The sequence below is a fragment of the Balaenoptera physalus genome (genome assembly GCF_965194825.1).
Source record: "Balaenoptera physalus genome assembly, chromosome: 5".
Lineage (NCBI taxonomy): Eukaryota > Metazoa > Chordata > Mammalia > Artiodactyla > Balaenopteridae > Balaenoptera > Balaenoptera physalus.
In genome coordinates, this window is record NC_138884.1 from 85,639,403 (window position 1) to 85,656,712 (window position 17,310).

General features: G+C 42.5%; 1 protein-coding gene and 1 long non-coding RNA gene across 3 annotated transcripts in view; one reads left to right on the top strand and one right to left on the bottom strand.

Moving 5' to 3' along the window:
• The window catches only part of LOC309662021, an 82,290-nt gene that overhangs the window by 7,842 nt on the left and 57,138 nt on the right, over positions 1 to 17,310 (top strand). The window lies entirely within an intron of this gene.
• The window catches only part of RHOH (ras homolog family member H), an 82,594-nt gene continuing 75,061 nt past the window's right edge, over positions 9,778 to 17,310 (bottom strand). For both annotated transcript variants that reach the window (XM_082464318.1, XM_082464317.1), the window contains one exon: positions 9,778 to 9,792. The gene's annotated coding sequence lies outside the window, so the exon portion shown is untranslated. The remainder of the gene's footprint in view (positions 9,793 to 17,310) is intronic.

The window sequence follows — 17,310 nt, forward strand, 5'->3', positions numbered from 1 at the left end:
GATAGGGAATATTGATTGTGAACATTTTAAAGAATGCATGCTTCTGGTCTCCAAAACTCAGAATCTCTTTGAACTTAAAAGGGACTTAAAAGTTCCATGACATCAGAAATGAGACTTGATTGTCTTTAAAAGGCTCAACCTAAAGACTAATTGTGAGGGTTGGAATTGAGTCCAGTTTCCTCACTAAGAATCGATCATGTGATAACTCAGAATCTGCAACTTTGGCTCGTCTGAATTTTTTTGGTATTGGTAGGGGAGGGGTGATGTGTATGATTATTGCCACCATAAATTGGTATAGAAATAGAAATTCCAGGAAGGTATAAAATAAAAATAAGAATTAAAATATGGCTAACAATGGAGATGAGAACAAACAACCTTAAATCCTTGATAGTAGCAATTTTTAAATAAATTGTACATGATTATTTCTGTAGCCATTACAATACTTAGTGTGTGTTTTGTCAGTTTTTTAAGGCGTTTCATGCATTTATGAAAATCCAGTGTGTCATGTTGTGATTTTAATTAAATGGATGAAAGAATTTAATTTAGGCTTGGAATCATGCTTAAATGTTTAGGGAAAATTATTTTCTTAAAATCATAAGTTTTGCTTTGTTAGTTATATACGTCTTATAGAGAGAGAAATACTGACTGTTAAAGAATTAAAAGAATGCTAATTGCTTAATAAATTTACGAGACAGTCTCATTGATTCGTTCTTTTTTTTTTTTTTCTCTGGCTGCGTTGGATCTTCGTTGCTGCGCGCAGGCTTTCTCTAGTTGTGGCGAGCGGGGGCTACACTTCGTTGCCGTGCGCGGCCTTCTCATTGCAGTGGCTTCTCTTGTTGCAGAGCACGGGCTCTAGGCATGCGGGGTCAGTAGCTGTGGGGCAAGGGCTTAGTTGCTCCGTGGCATGTGGGATCTTCCTGGACCAGGTATCGAACCTGTGTCCCCTGCATTGGCAGGTGGATTCTTAACCACTGTGCAAGCAGGGAAGTCCCCTTGCTGATTCTTTTAGTGTATCAGCCACTCCAAGTTCCCTGTCAAAGCAAGACTTCTGCAGTTCCTTTTTCCTATAATGTGTGCTTCCCCCATTTCACATGTTTATTTGTGTCTTAGAGCACTTAATGACTCTTACCCTAGATAGGGATCTCCTTACCACACTGTCTGTAATCCTCATAGCCTTATGGAGTTATTAGTATTATCCCATGAACAGACAAGGAAGCAGGCTTGGAGAGTTTTAAGTAACACACCCAAGTGGCAGAGCTGGGATGGCACCAAAGTGTCTCTGACTCGAGAGCCCATGGCCATTATGATTACGTTGAATTTAATAGACAGCGGTCTCTACTGCTGAATGGTAATGCTGCTCAGGGAGCCTGCTGTGGTCTGCAAACACAAAGTCACACAATGACAGGAACCCCTAGAGCTTTCTCCGAAAAGAAGATCTGGGACAAATCATTGAACACTGCTTCCTTGAAGGAACAATTATGGGAGAACACAATGAAAACATTTACCAATGATTTAGGCCTTAATGTAAATTATGCAACTTGCCCTTTACAAAATCCATGCAGTGAAAAAAACTGACAGCTCTGCAAAGCTCTTTTCTACATGGCAAGGCAGCATAACACAGTAGTTAATTGCCTCTGAAAGGACTCTGGCCCCAGACTGTCTGGGTTCAAATCTTGGAAATGCCACTTTTTAGCTGAGTGGCCTTGGGTAAGTCACTTAAACTCTCTGCGTTCAGTTTACTCATTCCCGAAAGAAACCTAATAAAGGACCTACCATGAGGCTGTTCTGAGATTTGAAGGAGCTTAAAACTGTGACTGTATCTCTAAAAGCAGTTAGTAAACATCTACTGCACATCTGATAATTACAGACACCTAACCAGTTAGTTGAGGAATCAGTACTTGAACCTAGGATATTAGACTCTAAGCTCTTTGGCACCAGATCAGATCCCTGCCTTATCCACTGTGGCTGGACCTTGCTAACATGTGTACCCAGTAGGCACGAGATGCTGTCTCTCTGCCCCTCTTTCTCGCTTCCACTGCTGCATTTCTTTTCACTGTGGAATTGAAAACCCCAACTGCAGAAGAAGGTCTATTTATAGCTGGAAAAAATTAGTGTTATTTAGCCTGGGCTTTTCTGCAACCACCCGTCCATTACTGTAAGAGCATCCACATTTACATTGCAACATCGTTCTGTTTTCCCAGTGCCCTGTAATCATTAATTAGCTTCTCAAAACAATGTTTATTGAATGTCTGCAGAGAGAGAAGCCTGATCCAGCCTTCTTCCGTCAGAAACCAGCATCTTCCTGGAGCTCAGACTCCCACATACCAACCACTTACTAGGCAGCTCTGCTTGGACGTGCCACATGCAATTTTAGACGTGGCCAAAATGTAACTCACCCGCTGCCCTGACCTTCTTCTCCGACCCCAGCCGTGTGTTCCCGATTTTGGTGAATGGGGCCACCATTCCCATCTGCCCATGCCAAAACTGGGAGTGTCCTAGACTCCCCCCCAGCAAACCACCACAGCCCATCTGTCACCAGGCTTCATCAGTCCCATCAGCTAAGGCCACATCGCCTCTCTTATCTCTCCTGGCACAGACAGGGTAGTATGGCCTGGATTTCTGTGATTGCCAGCCTCGCGCTGGTCCCTCTACTTCAGGCTCTGCCTCCTCTAGTCCTGCCCTCACATTATGTAGATATTTAGAAATCTGTGTTATACCCCCTGTGGTTTGAAATCCTTCCAGGTTCCCCCATCATCCACAGGACGGAGCCAGAGCCCCACCCTAAGTAGATGAGAACCTTCATATTCTCAGCGCCTTCCCCACCAGACTCATCTCGGGCCACCCCCGTGTAGCGTTCATAACGAGGTGGATTTCCTACACTCCTTCTGCCTCCGTGCTCTTGTACATGCTGTTCCCTGGGCCTGGAACACTCATCCTGTCTTTGCCAACCAGTGAACAGCTTCTCTTTCAAGACATTTTGAGAGTCACCTAATCAATGAAGATTTTTCCAACCTCCTGGGGCAGAATTCTGTACTATTTCCTCTGTGTTCTTGAGGTTTCTCGTAAGCACTTCTATTCTAATATGTATCCAATTGTTTGTTTACATGTTTGTCCCTGCAACCAGACTGAGCACCTCTAAAGTGCCCTATTTGTCACCATATCCCCAGTGTCTGGCATAAAAGAGGTGCCCAATAAATGTTCATGAAATATATGACAGTTGACATCCTCCCACATCACACTTGCCCCTGGCAGTCTTGGCCTGCTTCCCCTGACGACTGGCACGGTCTGATGTCACCTGTGGGAGGACAGTGGGAGCTGAGTGCTTTGGGTCTTAATCTTACTGTGCATGTACCTGTACCAGGCATGACTCCCTGGAGGGCAGCCATAGGAGGAAGACGAAACAAAGCTGGGTATATTGCAGTACATAATGCGATAAATACATCTGGCAGGGAAGCCAGCTACTTGTTCCCAGGTCCGTCAGAGTCCCAGCTTGTCAGAGCAGGACCCTGTATTTGTCCTGGGAACCAAAAGATTCCAGTTAGAACAGAAGAGTCTAAGTGAATTTAGATTCCACCTTTGACCCAAATCCAATGTTATAACAGCCCAGCTATGTATGTGCTCAAGATTCTAAGCTCCTAGAGAAAGAGATCTGCATTTAATTTATCTTAGGTTGCAAGCCCCTCAGTGGGGGGTAAAAAGTCACTTAATTAGGTGTTTTTGATGAGAATAAATGTTTTCAGATAAAAATTAAAAATTTTTGCTAGTTTCCTAGTACAAACAGGCCCTAGGACGTATATTTTGACCAACACTCTGCTGTTAAATTCACTCTTCCTGCAAATATTTACTGAATGCTGGGCAGAGAGTTTACAGAAAAATTAATATGTTACCCCGTCCTTCAAGATGCTTATGGACTGTTTGGAGAAAAAAGCAAACTTCTAAGGAAAGTTGAATAATAGTAAGAGAGTTAAAGGGGTGACTCACTGACAAATGAGAAGTTCAGAGAAGAAGGAAGACATTGGCCCCCCAGGGTGGACTGACTCAAAGGACAGAGACAGTGGGGCTTTCACCTGACAGGTTGGACCAGCAAGACAGAGGGCATGAGGTGGCAGGAGGGGGCATCTTGGTAGAAAGAAAAGAGCAGATCCCTAGGAACTTGGGGTTTGAGTTTCTATTCTGCCATTTATTAGATAGATATCTTGGGCATATTTGAACCTCTCTGCACTTTAGTTTCCTCATTGGAAAAACAGGGGTAGTATTATCTACCTCATGGGCTACATATAGCATTCAAGACCACAAACATTTCACAAAAACACATGTGCTAAATCCTGGAGTACAAAGACAGAAAGAAAAGGGTCTTGCCCTCAAGGGCTACCACATGAGGAAGGGTAGGTAAATATTAGTCCCCCTCTTCCTTTACCCTCCAGGTATCTGTCACTTTAAAGGAGAGGTGGCCAGACCCAGTGGACCACAACTAGGTGGATTTCAGGACATGGGTTCACAAGTTTGGAGACAAAATACGCTCTTAACATCCACTGCGGAGGCTTCCTGCCCTCTGGGCCCACCTTCTATTAGGAAGTGGATCTGTACCTCCTGAGGCCAGAGCTTCCGCCTTGAGCTTTGATGAAGTCTAAAGGGAGCCAAGGGCAAAGGCACTAACCCTTAGTCAACTGCTATCATTACCCCAAATGCCTGCTATTTACTTCCTCACTTAATTTTTGTAATTACAAAAGGCAACCACTAGGGGGTGTAGGAGCAAGAAACTGAGCTCTGATCCCATTTAGCAGGCAGAATGCCTTTTGTTTTCTTGCTGAAAAATGTGGTTGAGGTCCACAAAGCATACACTGTGGGCTGAGAACAGTACCTTCTGCATCTTGTACAAACTCTTTGTAAAGAACACAGCTCCCTTAAAGCTAAAAAATCATTCTTGACTCAGCCCATCCTCCATGGCCCATCAGACTGGGCCAAGGGTTTCTTAGCTCTGGTTCCATTTTTCAGTGTTTCCTCCTGATTAAAAGCCCTTTGGCTCAGCAGGATTGCCTATAATGACGGTAAATGGTTCACCGGATGACGAGGCAATCTTTTCACATCTTGCGCTGCAATCCATCTTGTAAATCCTCACCACTGTCTGAATCCACAGCCCTGGATTCTTAGGAAAGCCATCTACCTGAGGTATTGCTTTGGCCTCCTGTTCCCCACCCCCATCCCCTACCCCAATTTCCCGCACCATTTGCAGAGGCTTGAATAGCTATCCTACTCTACCTACCTATGGCAATCCTCATTAAAATCAAGCACTCATTCGTCAGAAAAAAACCCAAAAATATCTCGGGTCCCTATGTGTCTCTGGGGTCACAATAACTCAAGTCTCCATGACAAAGCTTGTTTTTCCTTGCAGGAGACTGCTTTCGCAAGGGTTCATCTCTTACATTTTCTTTGAGACACTCATGCACACTCCAGCAACAATGGAAAGGAACATGATTTCCCAAGCAGATTGCCTAGAAACCACTCCTGTGTTTCTGAAACTAATTTAAACATGAAAATTCAGCTCCTGACTCATGCCAGGAATGCATGTAATGGTTTTCTCAGTATTTTACTTTCTTTTTCTCTCACATTACAAAATAATGCCTGCTCATTGCACAAAAATTGAACAGAATATGAAAATATAAAGGTCCAGAAAGAGAAAAATCTCCCATAATCTTACTATCAGAGGCAATCACTATTGTCATTTGGGAATATTTTCTTCCAGGCTATTTTTTTCCTATGCATTTGTAACGTCATTGATACAATACTGAATTTACACAGAGCTTGCTTTTTTCCACTTAACATAGTGTCAGCATTTCCCCATCTGGCTAAAATTTTCAGAAAATTTATTTTTTAAATGACTGCATTATATTACAGTCCACTTTCCATTATTTACTTAACCATTCTCTTCATACTAGACATCTAGGTTATTTCCAGTCTTACACCATTAAAATAAATGTTGTCATGATCACCTTGGTATAAAACATTTACTGTATATTTCCTTAGGATAAAATCATAAAAGGAGTTTCAAGAAGCCTGATCATTTTAAAACCTTTTTTAAAAATATTGAACCTAAAAAAAAAAAATGGAACCTTTTATGGTTTATTTATTCATTTATTTATTTTTATAAATTTATTTATTTATTTTTGGCTGCGTTGGGTCTTCGTTGCTGCGTGCGGGCTTTCTCTAGTTGCGGCGAGCGGAGGCTGCTCTTCGTTGTGGTGCGCCGGCTTCTCATTGCGGTGGCTTCTCTTGCTGTGGAGCACGGGCTCTAGGCACACAGGCTCAGTAGTTGTGGCGCACGGGCTTCATTACTCAGTGGCATGTGGGATCTCCCCAGACCAGGGCTCGAACCTGTGTCTCCTGCATTGGCAGGTGGATTCTTAACCACTGCCCCACCAGGGAAGCCCTATTTATTTATTTATTTATTTAGGCTCCGCTGTGTGGCCTGCGGGATCCCAGCTCCCCAGACCAGGGATCGAACCCGGACCCTCAGCCATGAAAGTCCCAACCACTGGACCGCCAGGCAACTCCCTATTTATGATTTTTTAAAAAACATTTAAACAGTACATTAAAACATAAATTTCCGTCTCTCTTCTGTCTAGTACCACTTCTAGAGGTAACCACTGCTACCAGAAATTTTCTATGAATATAGAAGAACATACATATTGTTTGTTTCTTTGACACTATACATGGTTCTACCACTTGCTTTTTTCACTTACTGTATCTTGGACATCTTTCTACATCAACCTAAATTGATCTGTTCTTTTTAGGAGTTGATAATATTCCACTAGATGACGTACTATCACTTATTTCTTGCGGACAGAACTTCTTATATATTCAGTGAGCTGGGCTCCCAGTGGTGGGTCTGAATCTACACTGCTGCACTCACAACATACCTTTGCTGGCAGAGGGAACAGATGGTGACAAAAATAACAGCTTTACCCCCTGGAATTAGTATTATGGTCTACGGAGATCTCCAGAATTTCTGTTTTTGCTCTTTTTTTTTTTTTAAACCTAAAGTTGCTACTCTTTTACTAATCCCTCCCCTATTTCCCCTACTCCCCAGGCCCTGGCAACCACAATTCTACTCTCTGTTTCTGAGACCTTATTTATTTATTTATTTGATTCCATATATAAGTGATACCATGTTGTCTCTGTCTGGCTTATTTCACTTAGCATAATACCTGGGATGAATCTGGAAATAGCAGAATTTCCTTCTTTTTAAAGGTTGAATAATATTCAATAATAATAATAATAATAATAATCCATATATATATATATATACGTATATATCACATTTTCTTTATCCACTCATCCATCAACAGACACTTAGGTTGTTTCCATAACTTGGCTATTGTGAATAATACTGCAATGAACATGGGAGTTCAGATATCTCTTTGAGATAATGATTTCATTTCCTTTGGATATATACCCAGGAGTGGGATTGCTGAATCATATAGTAGTTCTATTTTGAATTTCTTGAGGAACCTCCATGCTGTTTTCCATAGTGGCTGCACCAGTTTATATTCCCACCAACAGTGCCCAAGCGTTCCTTTTTCTCCACATCCACTCCAGCATTTGTTATCTATTGTCTTTTTGAAATAACATCCTAACAGGCGTGAAGTGACATGTCATTGTGGGTTTTTTGTTGTTGTTTATTGTTTGTTTGTTTTGTTTGTTTTTATTTTGGCTGTGCTGGGTCTTTGCTTCGTTGCAGCACGCGTGCTCTTTGTTGTGGCGCATGGGCTTCTCTAGTAGTGGCGGGCGGGCTTAGTTGCCCCGCAGCATGTGAGATCTTAGTTCCCCGACCAAGGATCAAACCTGCGTGCCCTGCATTGGAAGGTGGATTCTTACCCACTGGACCACCAGGGAAGTCCCTCATTGTGGTTTTGATTTGCATTTCCCTGATGGTTAGTGATGTTGAGCACATTTTCATGTAGCTGTTGGTCATTTGTATGTCTTCTTCGGAAAAATGTCTAGTCCTTTGCCCATTTTTTAACTGGATTCTTTGGTTTTTTGCTGTTGAGTTGTATGAGTTTTTTGTATATTTTGGATGTTAACCTCTTATCAGATACGTGGTTTGCAAATATTTTTTCGCATTCCAAAATTTGCCTTTTAATTTTATTGATGGTTTCCTTTGCTGTGCAGAAGCTTCTTAGTTTGATGCAGTCCCACTTGTTTATTTTTGCTTTTGTCTCCAACTTTTCTGATCTCTACACATGTTGATTAAAATTTTGAACATATATCCTCTTTCATTTATGTATATTTGTTTATTTCTAGTTACATACATGTATACTTAATTAATATATTATTATTTACATGACAGAACATACACTAAATATGGACATTTTAATGAGCTAAGTTAAATTTATTTATTTATTTCTATAATAAAATTATATATAATAAATAATAATAAAAGCATTTTACTCTTTTGATAAGAGCAACAAAACATTGCTATGCTTGCAAAATGTTGCTATGCAACATTGACTATGCTTCATTATATTTAAAAATATTAGCTTAACATCTTCTATTACAGTTATTCTGGGGTTCAGCTTATTTCAATGGTTGATTTTAAGAGTTGTCATTGCAGGAAGAGACCCTTCACAAAGATATGTAGATCCAAATGTAAGAGAAGTGTTGCTAGCCCCTCTTCGAGTCCTGCTCACCAAAAATGCAAAGTTGTCTTCCTGACCCTGAGTCTTCATCCTAGTCAAAAGGAAGATGTGATTCCAGATGCTACATGTGGGAGTGCCCGTCCTCCTCATGAGACAGGCCAGTCTCTGGGGAGTTTCTCTCAAGGCAGGAGCAAGGCTCCCTGGGGCTGAGGGCCCAACAGGCATGTAGACTGGTGCCTCATTTCCTGGCTGGATCTCCAATTTTGTCCTCTTCCTGCCACCATGTATAGCTCATCCACTATGTCACATAGAGCTAGAAAAGTAATATCTCATAGCCCTGGTGACCAACCAGTGAACTGGTCCACTTTCTGGCCCCAAGAAGCAGACAAGGCGGCATTTTTGTTTGCAGATTAGCCATGTATTAAGGCACAGATGCTAGTGTTGGTTGGTTATGTGTAAGGAAGTTAAGCAATGGCAGCTTATGTTTTTCTCCATCCGGGTGGCGGAGGAGGTGTTTTTTTCAAACATAGCATGTCTTAGCAACTGAAAGGAACACTAAAAGGGCCCCTTTCTGGTCTGTGGCTAATCCAGGTGCCTTGAGATCCCCATTTCCTCAAGATCAGCATGCTTTCAGCAGATACCCTCTTTATCAATTGGCTGCATATGTTTCCTGTCCCAGCGGTATGAGACGGGCAATTGCAGCCACTACTACCGGATATAAACAGAAACTTTACAACCATGAGTTTCCTTGTCGGTGGCTTTAGCCCTCCCGCTTCCAAAGCTCAATGGAAAATAAAGTGGGTCTCCTGGCCAGCAACTCCATCTCAAGCCAGTTCCTGCAGGAAGGAGTCTTGTGGAAGGATGACAAGGTTAAAAGGATATCTGGGGGCCAACAATTGGTAATCTATCCTTAATTACCCACAGCATTTAATGATCACAGACGAAAGAAAAAAGCATATGTTATTTTCTATTTAACTGCTTGATTACAGACATCAAGACACTGTTACATGAAGTCATAATATTAGAGCAGGAAGGGACCCCGGAGATCAAATTATGTAACCTTATTTTAGAGAAACCGAGGCCCTGGAATGTTAGACTTCTCTCTCAAGGCCATGACACTGGCTAGCAGCAGAGCCGGAACTAGACCCTCAGTGACCTGGCTGTGGTCTAAAGCATTGTCCCTTGCACCAGTGGCATTTTCACAATGGCAGAAGAGAAATACGAGAGCCTAATTTTAGTCCTGGGATCCGTTCCTACTTGGGTCTGAACATTTCTCACAACCCTAGGAATAGGCTTATGGAAGAGATGTTAATTGCCTCCAAAACCCAGTCTCCCATTCTTCAGTAATAAAATACCAAATGTTAGCAGGGCATAGGCTGCTCAGGAAAACATGTCACATTTACTAGTATGCTTTACAATGAATTCACTTCCAAGTCCTGGCCAGCAAGATGTAAAGGAAGGTGGTGAGTGCTTTAAAGGACTAGAGGGTACACTTCTCTGGACCGTCCTTCCTGACCAGTGACTGGAATACCGACCCAAGGTCTGGAGCTGGAGCAGCCATCTTGGGCCACAAGGTGGAAGCCACCCACTGAAGAGGGTGAAAAAACAAAACAGAAGGAACCTGGTGTTCAGGGACCCACCATACCAGCCCTGGGTTGCCTCTATTTACATGCGAGAGAAATATTTTAAAATCTTTTTTAAACCAGTGTTATTTTGGGTTGTTAGTCTCAAGCAAAATAATGTAACTTTTACACCAGCAGTAAAACTATTTTGAAAGCTTGTTGTAGAATTTCTTGGAAAGAAATGAAAGGATTTCATTTCCTGGATCTAGATGCCTACTTAAAGAGAAGGGTATGTTTCATAAAGAAAGGTGAGAGCCAAAGAAGGATCCCCATCCCAAAAATACAGCCACTGCACTTCTTGTCAATTTGACTTCATTTAGTCTAAACCAGTTCCTCTTTTAAAACAAATGTCCCCTGGGAAAGCTAAGCTCATTGGTGGTTCACACCTGAGAATCAGAAGGTCCTCTGCTGATTTGTAACGAGTCTGGGGAAGGGCAGTTGTTGTGACTAGCTGGGGGAGACAGTGACACTGGGGAGGGTAGGCCAAGGTGGGGTGGGACTGATGGGGGTGGGGGAGTTCCAGAAGCAGTGTGAGAAGAGGTGAGAAAGGGGCCAGAAAGGGCAGTGCATGAGTGCTGGGTGCTAGATCGCCCTGGGTCAACTTTGACTTGTACTCAGGACACTGGAGCCAGCCCACGACCAAGAGAGGGCAGCAGTGGGAGGTGAAATTCCAGGGACTCCACAGGGCAGCTAACTCCAGGGCCCCAGAGTAACCCAGTCTTCCCATTCAACCTGGGTCTCCCAGGTTTTCTTTGTCCAAAGTAGCCCTCCTTAACCAGGAGGAGTGGGGAAGGAGTCACTTCCCAGCAGCTTTCATACTGGCCCAGGGTTCCCTCCCTACCACGTCTTGCAATCTCCACATCACACATTTAATATTTTATCAAAATAGACTTAAATTGGATTGCTTTTTTTTTTTAACTTAGCCTTGCCCTAAGCAATATGACCTGTGAAATGACATGTTTAGCGTGATAGTTATCTATATGTGGCTTAATTATTACATTAAAAAAATGTATCACCAGAAAAACCATATGCATATCGTGCTTAGAGAAATATTGCATTCAGTTTCCCCAATGACCCAACAAAGAAGATACAAATATTAGCCCATTTTATTTTATTTTATTTTAAAGTTTATTTATTTATTTATTTTTGGCTGCGTTGTGTCTTTGTTACTGTGTGCAGGCTTTCGTTGTGTCTTTGTTGCTGTGTGCGGGCTTTCTCCGGTTGCGGCGAGAGGGGGCTATTCTTCGCTGTGGTGCGTGGCCTTCTCATTGTGGTGGCTTCTCTTGTTGCAGAGCACAGGCTCTAGGCGCGCGGGCTTTCGTAGTTGTGGCTCGCGGGCTCTAGAGCGCAGGCTCAGTAGTTGTGGCACATGGGCTTAGTTGCTCCGTGGCATGTGGGATCTTCCCAGTCCAGGGCTCAAACCCATGTCCCCTGCACTGGCAGACAGATCCTTAACCACTGAGCCACGAGGGAAGTCCCTAGCCCATTTTATAGATGAGAAAACTGAGGTTAAATAGCTTCCTCAAGAGTTTTCACCAGAGCTGAGATTTGAACTGTTAAGAAACAAAATTCAACTGAGTAAATTTGAAGATTAAATAAGCTTTATTCAACAATTCATGAATCAGACAGCATCCCAGCTAGCAAATAAAAAGCGGCTCCAAGGAGCTGTACAAAATGGAAGACTTTTTTTTTTTTTAATAAATTTATTTATTTATTTATTTATTTTTGGCTGTGTTGGGTCTTCGTTTCTGTGCGAGGGCTTTCTCTAGTTGCGGCGAGCGGGGCCACTCTTCATCGCGGTGCACAGGCCTCTCACTATCGCAGCCTCTCTTGTTGCGGAGCACAGGCTCCAGACGTGCAGGCTCAGTAGCTGTGGCTCACAGGTCTAGTTCCTCCACGGCATGTGGAATCTTCCCAGACCAGGGCTCGAACCCGTGTCCCCTGCATTGGCAGGCAGATTCTCAACCACTGTGCCACCAGGAAAGCCCCAAAATGGAAGACTTTTACAGGCAGGACGGGGAAGGGATAAGGAAAGAGCAATTACCTCATCTTCCTTTGGGGGATGAAAAAGGGTCTACTTGTCAGATTACTTCATTGGTGCTGACCAGAAAATCCCAAACTGGAATTGAGATGACATTCCTGGGGGATATTGAAACTGCAATTAGGTTAGGTATTAAGTTTCGGTTGGGTGACGTGGGCTTAGCACAAGTGATTCCATTTGGGGCCTCTTGTCTCTTTTTTAACAGAACCAAGGTCTGTTTGACTTAAAGGCAGTGGTCCTTGCTTTCTCCCAGGAGAAGGAAGGCAGAGACCCCCTAAAGCTAAGGAGGAGCAGGAAGAAGAGCCAAGACTCCTGGCCCTACGTGAATATCCTCCCTTCAGCTCTCCCCCACTTCCTCCCTTTTCTTCTTCGTCTTCAATTTCTAAGAATGTCTCCTCACCAAAACAGAACATTCCAATGCATCCCTTATGAATAAAGGCTGCCAACTCCACGTCAGGAATAAAATTCCCTTTGGGAATTTTTATCATATCTAAAGTAATGATAAAGAAATTCAGCTGTCTGTAGTTCTGCCTGCACCAGGAGAGAGGAGGGACTGAAGTTTCCGGGGAGCCTCACAACACACCTGTGGGAAGCAGAGTAACATGTGCTTATCACGTTGAGCCCAGAGGACTGCTGGGAATAGAAACCTTCACACGAAGCAGCTGCTCATACCTGAGAATTATGGTGACAGGTGTGGTAGAAAGAGTAAACCCCAGACTCTGCCACTGACCAGCTTAGTGACTGAGGGCAAACCACTTACCCCCTCTGAGCTTCAATTTCCCCATCCATAAGAGAGGATAACAATCCCCGTTTCAGAGGGTTATCACAGCATTAAATGAGGAACCTATAACCTAGTGCTAAAATGCAGTACCATTATTATTATTTTAAATTACTGCCAGAGTAAAAAGGGCCTTCACGTTCAGAACCCAATCAGCATAAAGTAAACTGTAACACTTGGTAAATATTGCCTTTTCTACTTGGAAACTTCACTTTAAAAAAGAAAAGAAACGGTGAGGTGAAAGAGCAAAAGGAAATGTTTATATTTGAACGATCCCTGACCCCAAAGTCTCTCTTTAGACACTGTTTCCTCTTTCCCTAGTATTCTAGCCCAACATGCAAAACGCTTTGTTTCTACCCCGGGGCCACACAGGAAGAATGGACAGGACAGACAGGACATGTCTTTGCCCAAATTAGTTTCACTTCCTCTCCACTAGGCCAGGGTCACGGTGATGGATAACTGTTGTCCATGGCCCTGAGGGTTGCATTTCTGTTTTTATCAGTACAAGGCAGGCAAGAGACTTAAGTCAGAGAGCTTGGTGAGGCAATGTATTTTCCAGTTCCCAACTACATACAGTCCCGGACTTACGATGGTTCAAGTTATGAGTTTTCAACTTTACGATGTTGCAAAAGTGATACACATCCAGTAGAAACTGTAACTTCAAATTTTGAATTTTGATATTTTCCAGGCTAGCATTATCCTCTTGTGATGCTGGGCATGGGCAGCGAGCCTCAGCTCCCATCAGCCCCTCGATCTCACAGGTAAACAACCGATGCACTTACAACCATTCTGTATCCAGACAGCCATTCTGTTTTTCACTTTCAGTACAGTATTCAATAAATCACATGAGTTATTTAACACTTCATTATCAAATAGGCTTTATGTTAGATGATTTTGCCCAACTGTAGGCTAAAAAAAGTGTTCTGAGCACATTTAAGTTAGGCTAGGCTAAGCTAGGAAGGTCAGTAGGTTAGGTGTATTAAATGCATTTTTCATTTCAATGTTTCTATTTATATCCTTCCCTGCTCCTGTCTGTAGAATGGTATTCGGTCACTTGAGACTCATTCTGTAGAAAGAGCTTGATTGACACAGGGGAGAGGACACCATTCTCCTTACAGCCTGAATGGGACCCCAGGCTGGGACCCCACCACCACTGAAATGTAAACAGCTACACCTTAGACAACTTCTCCATTTCTGAGGATTTTATCCATCTAACTAATTGACTTAATATTGAGGGAGTTTGGAGCTGTCAGACACCCGTCAGTGGCCTAGAGAGAAGGAAATACATTAGATTTGTTAGTAGTTACTTTGTGCCAAACAGAATTGGCATGTGTCTTATGTCTAAAAAGCTGGTCATTGACTTTGAATGGGGTTTTGTTGATACTGTTAGAAAATATTTTACCACTAAATGTGAATAGAGATGAACCGTTTCTCTGAAGAGGCAGAAGGTAAGAGATCCTTAAACAAAAAGGAAAAATGATACAATTTTGCTTCACATTTTATGGCATTACTTGTCCCAGAACACTGCTTTGGGAATTATTTCCCCCTTCGACCTTGCAGAACAGTGTGAATGGACACAGAGGCATCCATATAAAAGAATAACCAGGATACATATGTCAAAACAAAAGAATCTGCCAGGTGTGGGAAAAGCATAGTTATTTAAATAAGTAGAAACTTTAACTCCTCTGTCTGGCTAACTATTAAGTTGTAATTCCTTTGCTACTCCATATCATACCAACCAATTAGTCAGCAATATCCTTCAATGTAAAGAGCGTAGTAAAAATTTTTTTTCAGACTTTTCTCATCTTGCTGCCAGGTAATCCCTCCCCATGTGTATCTGCCACCTTCCTCTTGCAGAATCCCTCCTCCCTCAGGGACCAGAGAGTTGCACCCATCTGATCTTCTGTACAGCATGGGGGCCTTAGGATGATCTGATGCAGGTTTATAGTCTTTTCAACATGTCTCTCTCCTACTTTCTTATCTTGTTTTCCTGCCTCCATTACAGGCTACCCTCCTTACCCAGATACTTCCATCCCCAGCAGTGTGGTGCATGATCTCGCTTGTCTCCTCCTTTTGATCAGGTCAGCCTTAGAGCATCATAAGGCTGCATGATATGGAATGAACATAGGTCACCAGAGTGTCAAAACTCTGGCTTTTTACTTCCTAACTGTGTGATCTTTGTCAAGTTAACTTTTCTTAGCATTTCTGCTTTAAGAAAACAAAATAGTTCTACTACCTCATAGGATTTTTCAGATAATTAAATGAGAAAATGTACATAACATTTATGGCACATTAAGTGCTCATTAATCAGTAGTTTTTTCTTCTCCTGTTCTGTTCCCCAAAATAGTCCCAGTTTGGAGACCTCTGTCACAGGCAAACTAAATAGTTTGGCATTATTATTACCCAAATTTCATTCAGTACTTTCATTCATCATTCTAAAGGACACAATAACATGCCATTTTTGGCACCTGCCTCTGGGGAGTAGTAAAGTTCTTTTTTTGTCATACGTCATTTTCATCAGCAGCCCTTTACCCTCACATAATACAGCAGGGTCTGCTCAGATCGAAACTGTGAGGATCCTCGGTGGTTTCACACTTAGCACTAGAAGCCTCTCTTGGACCCCTGGAAGCCAGAACAGTACCAACCAAGAAGTTTCTACTTCTCTTTCACTCAGAGGGCAGTGCCTAGAAAAGGTGGGAGGGCTGCCTGCTCAAGTGTGGCCTTCAAAGACAAGGTGGAGGTGAAGAAGAGATGAGAATGTAGCCTGTGGACCTGAGACATGTCGCTGTGGATATAGTAGCCCCTGAGGAGCCATGTGGACAAATCATCCACAGCCAGAAAATGGCACCACCTGCAAACAGAGCCTGTGAGACATGGCCAGGGCTTTCCAATATTGCTTTAACCATAAAAAAAATTATGTGTCATCTCAGCTGTCAGTGAAATTTGATTTGCAATTAAATGCTGGCCACATAGGTCCCATTTACAAGGAAAAACAACCTGCAGAATCGTACATTTTCTTATCCTTTATACCCCAATTCCAATTAAGCCAAGTGCTACAGACTCAATTGCAAACAGGGTTGTACTAGTTAAGATACAGTTGAGGCTGCTGTGAAAAAGAGACATAAGAATGGAAGTTCATTTTCCTGATGTAACAGTCTGAGCATAGGTTTTCCAGAGCTGGTATGTAACTCCTTGATGTTGGAGACCCAGTTTCCTCCTATTTGCTCTGCTTTTCTCAATACGTAGCTTCCATCTTGTGATATCAGATGGATGCTCCAGCTCCCACCATCACGTCCACTTTGCGGCTGGTAAGAAAAAGAAAAGGGGCAAGAGAGGGCATCCTGCTTTTCTTTAAAAGCAGTCTGGAGTTCCAAACATCCATTTCATTTTCATACTATTGGCCAGAACTTAGTCACATGACCACACCTAACTGCAAGGGAGGCTGGGAAATGTAGTCCTAGATGGGCAGTCATGAGTACAGCTGGAACATCACTATAGAAGAAGGGGAGACTATAATATTGAGGCACAGTTCGCATTCTCTGCACAAAGACAGGACCATAAATCAGCGAAGCCTGCTGGGTATAAGGGCATATGCATATTTTATGTGGGTGGTAGGTCCTGAAACAAATAGGAGAGCCCCACTTTGAGAGGCAGCCACTTTCACCCTAGTTAATACTGTCATGCAGAAATTCAGGCTCAGTGTTCCAGTTCTGTGGTTTTCAAGAGAAGAAATCAAAGTCAACATTTAAAAACAAATGTATCTCCCAATTTTAAAATGTTGACCCCCCAAATTTTTTTTAAACACTGTGTGAGCCAAACATATCTGTGGACTGACATCTGAGGCCCTTTGTTAGATTCAATTTGCATGAAAGTGTCAATTGTGCTTCGCTCTCTGCCTGAAATGCAAAACTTTTGAAATCCAAAATCAGAGCTAAAAGACAAAACAGTTAATAAAGTTGTGATCAAGATAAACTCTTTAAAGTAAGTAATGTGTTTGGCTTGTTAGTTGAGCATTGAGACAAGAAAATCATTAGTTAGCCAAGTATTATATTTCAGTTTTGGGTGTGAAATAATTTTAATCTCTCTCTGGGTTGCAACGACCGGGTGTTAGTTAACCGGATAAATGAATTGGAGAAAACACTCAGGCTCCTTTTTTATGAGTAAGATGGAGGCGATCTGAACAGCAGTCACAAAATGTGCTGCTCAGATCTCCTGCTACGGGAGGCATAAGTG